Raw genomic sequence first — 7,672 nt, 5'->3', positions numbered from 1 at the left:
TTCCCACCGCCGACATCTCAACACTGACTCTGCATTCAAGAGCCTCGTGCTAGATTTGAGCCTCGTGGAGACACTGAAGTCTGACCTGGGGGTCTTGAAGCTGTTCACTGCCCCCTCCTTCCTCCACAGCATCCCGGGGCCCAGCCAGGAGGGAGGGGAGCATGGCTTCCCCTGCAGCCCATGAAGTCGGGGAACTAAGACCATCCCTGGGGCTCCAGGAAATGACCTGTTCTCTCCAAGTTCACTGGGATAGGAATAATAACCTAGAGCAGCCACTTACCCTGCTTCCGCCAGTCAAGCCACTGCTCCCACTCTTTGCTTTTCTTTTTGGGGTAAATTGAAGAAAGGGAGAGAAACAGAAATATTCAAACCTACAACGGCTGCTTCCAGGATCCTCTTGGAGAGCTGGACGATCCGGAGCCCTTGCACGTGGGTGTGAAGGGAACCCCGGGCATTTCTGGGGACTCCAACATCAGAGGAAGGCATTCCTGGCCACAGCCACTGAGGAGTTTGGTTTCTGAAAGCTGCAGCCTTGAAGCTGTGTTACGGTTGCTTACTGCTCACTTGCAGACGGGAACTTTATATTCTTTTCTCTGTTCCAGGTTTTCCTGCTCAGTTAGTAAAACTCCCTTTTCATTTGCTGCCACCTCCGGTTCTGCCCTGGATTTCAAAGGACACCTCACCAAACGGCCTGGCTGGCATGAGGTTGGATGCCTGCTCCTGCTGGGGGCGGGGTGGCGGCAACAGGAGGAGCGGCTCTTGTCTGGTGAGGATCCTGGTCCCCAGGGCGAAGGATGGAGCAGCCACAGCCCTTTCTCGTCATGCCCCTTCCACAGTGGTCTTCTTTTTCATTCTGGAATGGTCCCCACTCTGTGGGGGAGGCCCCTGGTTTTCAGAAACCTTAAGTCCAAGAGAAAGCACGGCTTGGAGTCTGGCTGACAGAGGTTGGTGGGGACCTTGACGGCCTGGCCAGGTTTGCTGAGCCCAGGACTCTGCCGCCCACGACCCCACTCCCAACCACCCCCGGTGGGCCGGCCATGTGGCCGATTCTGCCCGGGGAGGGCATGGATGAGCCCGGGGACCCTGGCAGCCTGGCTCTGGAAGCCTCCTCCCTCTTCTTTCTCTGGCTGAATGGGGAGACCTCATGGCCTCCAGAGGCAAAATGGTGCCGGAACCAGGGGCCCGCATGACCACAGAGAAGGTCACTCACCCTCCAGGAACTTGGCGATGAATGTTTTCTAAGCAAAAATTAGCTTTCTGAAATTCAGCTATAGAACTGGGGTGTCCGGTGAGTCAGTATGCCCTGAGAAACACGGGCCAGTGGCCCCCACTCACGCCCAGCCCTGGATGTCTCATCCACCCAGTGAGGAATGATACTCCTTGCCTCGCTGTGTTCAAGCCAGGATCGCAGGACAGGAAATCCGGGGGCTACTCGACCAGGGTCTACTCTCAGCAGGTCCTCGATCAATACCTGTGTTCCTGCTTTTCAGACCGGCTCTCTCTGCCCTGAGTCTCCCTGCTGCCCGTCTCTGAAGCTCCATCCCTTCATCCATCTGTGACATAGGGGTCCTCAAATTGCCCGTGACAGTCGGTGAGGGGGGCGCCCTCACTCAGCAGTCTTCAGCCATCGGGGTCGGCATTCCTGCCGAGTAACAACCCCCACCCCGCCCCGTTTCCTTGGCTGCAGTGAATGGGACAAAATCAGAGACCAGGACTTGAGGGTCTGTCCATCAAACAGCCACCTGATCCCAGGAGGGCTCGGGTCCCTCAGCTGGGACGGTGGAGGCCCTCCTGGTTGGAACCAAGTGGAACGGCTCTCTGATAGCTCGTAATTACACATCAGCCGGCTGCACGCACCGGCGCGGCCCGGGAAGGAAGCGGGGGCCCGCCAGGGGTTCTGGTCCTCAGCTCAGCCCTCAGCCTGGGTCTGGGGCCAGACGCCAGCCTCTCCCCATGTCCTGGTCCTCCTTTTAAGAAGCTGATTTATTCTGCCCAGCTTGTTTGAGGTAAACGTGACAAATGGAAATTGCTTCTGAAGGTGTGTGGTGCATGTTTCCCACACCAGGTCCATTGGCGCGTCCAGCGTGCCCACAGACACCTTTTATTCCTCACGATGAGAACACTTACATCTCCTCTCTGAGCACGTTCCAAGCAGACGCAAGAGTGTTACCAACTGCAGGCGCCAGGCTGGCATCGATCCAGAGCATCTTCGCCTTCTACCTGGAGGTCTGCATCCTCTGAGGAACACCTCCCCATCCCCACTCCATTTCACCGCTCCCCCCCGCCCCCGGAGACCACCACTCTGCTCTGGTTCTGGGAGTCTGGCTGGTTTTAAGGTCACACAGTGTCTGTCTTTCTGTGTCTGGCTCATTTCAGCCAGCTGGCTTTCTGTCTGTCCGTGTGTCTGTCTGATGGAGTGTGGCCTCCTCACACCCCTCCATTTTCCAGGTGATTCTCACGGTCGCCCAGAGAACGCAGGCGTCTCAAGGACAAGCTGCAGACGTGGACTCTCCTGACACCTGGCGGCCACTCGTTGTCTCCAGGGCGCCTCAGTTCTCTCCTGTCTCAGGGGCACAGATGGGGGCCGCAGAGGAGGCTCACTTGAGACAGATGGATGGGAGAAAAACAACAGGAGCTTCTAAGGCATGCATGGCGCATCTACACGAGACCTCAGTGGCGCGGCACCGGGGTGCTGGGCACCACAGCTTCCACAGCGTCCCAGCAGAAGAACAAGGGGCTGGGAGAGAAGGGACACGACAGAGGCCTGGGACTCGAGCCCCCAGAGATAGGGAAGACGGGCTGGCACAGGCTGGTGGAGGCAAAAGTGTTTCAGCAGGGTTTGCGATCAGAGTCCTAGGTGCCGACTGTGGGCTGAGAACAGTCTAGAACTGCCAAATAATTAAGAATCGTCCAGCCCTTACTGACAGGGGGTGGGGCAGAGTTTATCTTGTATTTCCTTTGTCTCACTGTTTCAGCTCAGAAGCCTCCCTGTGCAGAGTGGTGTGCTTGGGGTGGCATCTTCCAGCCCCTCGAGAAGCCAGACCTAGGGGCTGCAGCCCAGGGCTTTCGGGGCCTGGCTGTTCGCCGTCTGGAGAGGTGGCTTTCGGGTGCGTCTGTGCATGTGTGGTCGGCCTCAGGCTCCCCGGAGCGGCAAGCCCGCCAGGCCGGTGGTTTCCTCCCCGGCTCCTTCCCCAGCAGAGCCTGGGCGCAGCTGGGACATCCCACCCGGGTCAATCCCTCTTGGCGACACTTTGCCCCTCCTGGAGGATGTGCTCTGGGGTCCCAAGAGTGAGTCGTTCCTTGGATTCGGATCTGAGCTGGATTCTCCAGAGTTAGCGAAAGCAACGAGTATGGGCTCTGGTGTTGGGGTTAGAACGTAACAGTATCGGTTGTAGGGAAGATAAAACCTTTAGGACTTTCGCCAGCTGTTCTCTACCAATTAGCCTTGAGGTGAGATGCTTGGGGTTTTGTGACCCAACATTTATTCCCCTCTCAAGGGGATACTGAGCTCTGAAAAAAAGTTGGGTTTATCAATACAGCCAACACTGGGAAGCAATGTAATTTTTTTTTTTTTTTTAATATACTGGTTTGACTTTTAAAAATTCAACTCCTTAGCAGTTCCTACTTGCTCTGGCTCTGGTGGGGACTTCTGAAGAAAGTGAGCTCCTGAGGGCCTCTCCTTTAGCTTTCTCTGAAAGGATGGTGAAAACTTTCTTTCTCCGTGACACATTATGGTTTCCCTTTCTCTGCAAACAGCCTCTCAGATAGAACACACAGATGCCTGCGCGGAATGTGCTGGGGATAAAGAATGGTTAGGACTCTAAACTCTCACTGCCGAGGGCCCAGGTTCAGTCTCCGGTCAGGGAACAAAGATCCCACAAGCAGAGCATGGCCAAAGGAAAAGAAAGACAGAAAAGAAAAATGTTGCCATGTCATAAACAAAGGATGCTGAGGCCCTCAATCCATCAGCCACTACAGCAGCAAATAGATGCGGAAACGGTGACAGATTTTCTTGGGCTCCAATATCACTGGGGATGGTGACTGCAGCCATGAAATTAAAAGATGCTTGCTTCTTGGAAGAAAAGCTATGACAAACCCAGACAGCATGTTAAAAAGCAGAGTCATCACTTTCCTGACAAAGGTCTGTTTAGTCAAAGCTATGGTTTTTATAGTAGTCATGCACAGATGTGAGAGTTGGACCATAAAGAAGGCTGAGTGTTAAAAGTTGATGCTTTTGAATTGTGGTGCTGGAGAAGACTCTTGAGAGTCCCTTGGACTGACAGATATCAAGCATGTCAATCCTAAAGGAAATTAATCTTGAAAAATCATTGGAAGGACTGTTGCTGAAGCTGAAGCTCCAATACTTTGACCACCTGATGTGAAAGCCATTCATTGGAAAAAACCATGATGCTGAGAAAGATTGAAGACAGTGAAGAAGGGGGTGGCAGAGGATGAGATGATTAGGTGGCATCATTGACTTGATGGGTATGAATTTGAACAAACTCTGAGAGATGATGAAGGACAGAGGAGCCTGGGGTGCCACTGTCCGTGGGGTCACGAAGAGAAGGACATGACTTAGCGACTGAACAAGAGCATCTGCCAGTAACTGAACAACAACCAGGGCATTTGCCACCTGCCTCTGTGGGGACCGAGTCCTGAGCTGCTGCAGATGTTGATCTTCAACCTGCCCTGAAGGGAGTTCTAGGTGGAAAATAGGAATGAGCTATCTTGTGCTTCAGAAAACTGGTGGAACAGGCCTTTAGATAATTACAGATTTTCAGGAACTGATTTTATGAGTCCAATCCTGGCATCTCCTCATATCCAGGCAAGCACTGAATCGTGGTGACATCAGCTTCTTGTGACTAGCAGAAAACCTTTTGCAAAGAGAAGCGCCTGACGGTATGACCTTCCCGTTCAACAGAGTCGCCTCTGCTGGCCTTGCCCCTGCCTCTCTGGAGAAGTTTCTCAGAGCTCTGGCTGCTGTCCTCATTTGGCCCAAATAAAACTGAACTTGAAACTCTCACATGTGTGTGTGTGTCTTTAAGATGACAGGTGTGTAAACAGGGGAAATCTGTCTACAGCATTTTGTGTTGTTGCTATTATTATTTGGGCAAAGAATAGCAACTGTATTCAGAAAGCCAGCAAACCCAGAGAACAATGCACTCATGTCCCAAAGAAGCATCTTGCCTGAGTTAGAGTTCAGGCTTCTTTTATACTAAAACAGGAGGAAATAAAGTCAGACATTCCCTCGCTGTGGGCAGCCTCCAGAGGGGAGGTATCCTTTCTCCTCCCCGCAGTCGTTCACACGGAGCTATACTCGGTTATATCCATGGTTATCCTCAGGATGACTTTGCTAAAATTCCCCTCTATGCCCCATTGTTTCTGCTGGCCAAACGAACACTAATTTACCCAACATTTGTTTTTCTATTGTCAACTAAAAAATGCACAATGTGAGAGTTTCGAATCAAGTTTTATTTGCGGCAAATGAGGACTGCAGCCCGGGAGACAGCACCTCACACAGCTCTGAGTCTGCTCTAAAGAGGCAGTGCGGGGAGGTCAATACGTAAGATTTTATTGAAGGGGGAGTTCAGTGCGGTCAAGCGCTTACTTTACAAGAGGCGTGCTGCTAGTCACCAGGAGCTGGGGGATTCGGTGCTCTTGTAGACATGATGCAATGCAAGGACTGGGATCATGAAATCAGTTCCTGAAAATCTCTTTCTTTAGAAGTTCCGCAGTTTCCTCAGAGCAAGGAGTGCCTCCTTCTCCACCCTGAATTCCCTTTGGGGGTTGCTGTAGGCTGGCAGCCGTAGTGACACAAGGTTCGATCTCTGCGGGGCCAGATGGCAAATGCCCCGGTTGTTGTTCAGTTACTGGCAGATGCTCTTGGCAAGTGCCAGTTTCTAGTTGACACTATCTCCATGTGAATTGCCTTGCTCCCTTCATAAGTCTCAAACACCCAACATCATCTTTTGCATTTAGCTGAAAATGGTATTTGAGGTGAGGACTCTGGCAATTTTGGTGAATTACTCAGTTTTCTTGTGTTTCTCCCAGCTGGCTCAATGGTAAAGAATTTGCCAGTCAATGCAGGAGCCACAGGAGACGTCGGTTTGATCCCTGGGCTGGGAAGACCCCCTGGAGAAGGAAATGGCAACCGACTCCAGTATTCTTGCCTGGATAATTCCATGGGCAGAGGACCCCGCAGAAGTCTGTGGGGTCACAAAGAGTCTGCCATGACTGAGTAACTAATTAGACATGAAAGTGAAAGAGAGTGAAAAAGCCGACTTAAAACTAAACATTCAAAAGATTAAGATCATGGCATCCATGGTCCCATCACTTCACGGCAAATAGATGGGAAACAATGGAAAGAGCGGTGGACTTCTTTTCTTGGCTCCAGAATCACTGCAGATGTGACTGCAGCCTGGAAATTAAGACACTGCTCCTTGGAAGAAAATCTATGACCAACCTAGACAGCATTTTAAAAAGCAGAGGCATTACTTTGCCAACAAAGCTCAGTGAGTCAAAGCTACGGTTTTCCATGAGTCATGTATGGATGTGAGAGTTGGACCATAAAGAAAGCTGAGCACCGAAGGATTGATGCTTTTGAACTGTGGTGTTGGAGAAGACTCCTGAGAGTCCCTTGGACTGCAAGGAGATCCAACCAGTCCACCCTAAAGGAGATCAGTCCTGGGTGTTCATTGGAAGGACTGATGCTAAAGCTGAATCTCCAATACTTTGGCCACCTGATGCAAAGAACTGATTCATTGGAAAAGCCCCTGATGCTGGGAAAGATTGAAGGCGGGAGGAGAAGGGGACGACAGAGGATGAGATGGTTGGATGGCATCACCGACACAATGGACATGAGTTTGAGCAAGCTCTGGGAGTTGGAGATTGACAGGGAAGCCTAGCATGCTGCAGTCCATGGGGTTACAAAGAGTCGGACACAACTGAGTGACTGAACTGAACTGACTGATGTATACACATTATGTAAATGTGTGATTTTCTCCGATTGATCTGTCTCATGTTAATTCTTAGATTAGCCAAATGAACCTAAAAGGGCAGAGGACAACTTCTTCCTCCGCAGCAGTTGGCCGTGTGGGTGGCTGAATTCAACTTACTGATGGAACATTCCTTGCCCCATGGCTGATGGGGCTCAGAGAGCCTGAAACTCCTGATAAAAGAAGGCATGATGTAAGCATTTTTATGGTCAGTCAGCGTCTTCACAACGAAGATAATCACGATGGTATGATCACTAACCTAGAGCCAGACATCCTGGAATGTGAAGTCAAGTCGGCCTTAGGAAGCATCACTACAAGCAAAGCTAGTGGAGGTGATGGAATTCCAGTTGAGCTATTTCAAATCCTGAAAGATGATGCTGTGAAAGTGCTGCACTCAATATGCCAGCAAATTTGGAAAACTCAGCAGTGGCCACAGGACTGGAAAAGGTCAGTTTTCATTCCAATCCCAAGAAAGACAATGCCAAAGAATGCTCAAACTACCGCACAATTGCACTCATCTCACACGCTAGTAAAGTAATGCTCAAAATTCTCCAAGCCAGGCTTCAGCAATATGTGAACCGTGAACTTCCAGATGTTCAAGCTGGTTTTAGAAAAGGCAGAGGAACCAGAGATCAAATTGCCAACATCTGCTGGATCATCAAAAAAGCAAGACAGTT

Source organism: Bos taurus, chromosome 9, assembly GCF_002263795.3.
Source record: "Bos taurus isolate L1 Dominette 01449 registration number 42190680 breed Hereford chromosome 9, ARS-UCD2.0, whole genome shotgun sequence".
NCBI classification, from domain to species: domain Eukaryota; kingdom Metazoa; phylum Chordata; class Mammalia; order Artiodactyla; family Bovidae; genus Bos; species Bos taurus.
This window is presented reverse-complemented; position numbering follows the sequence as displayed.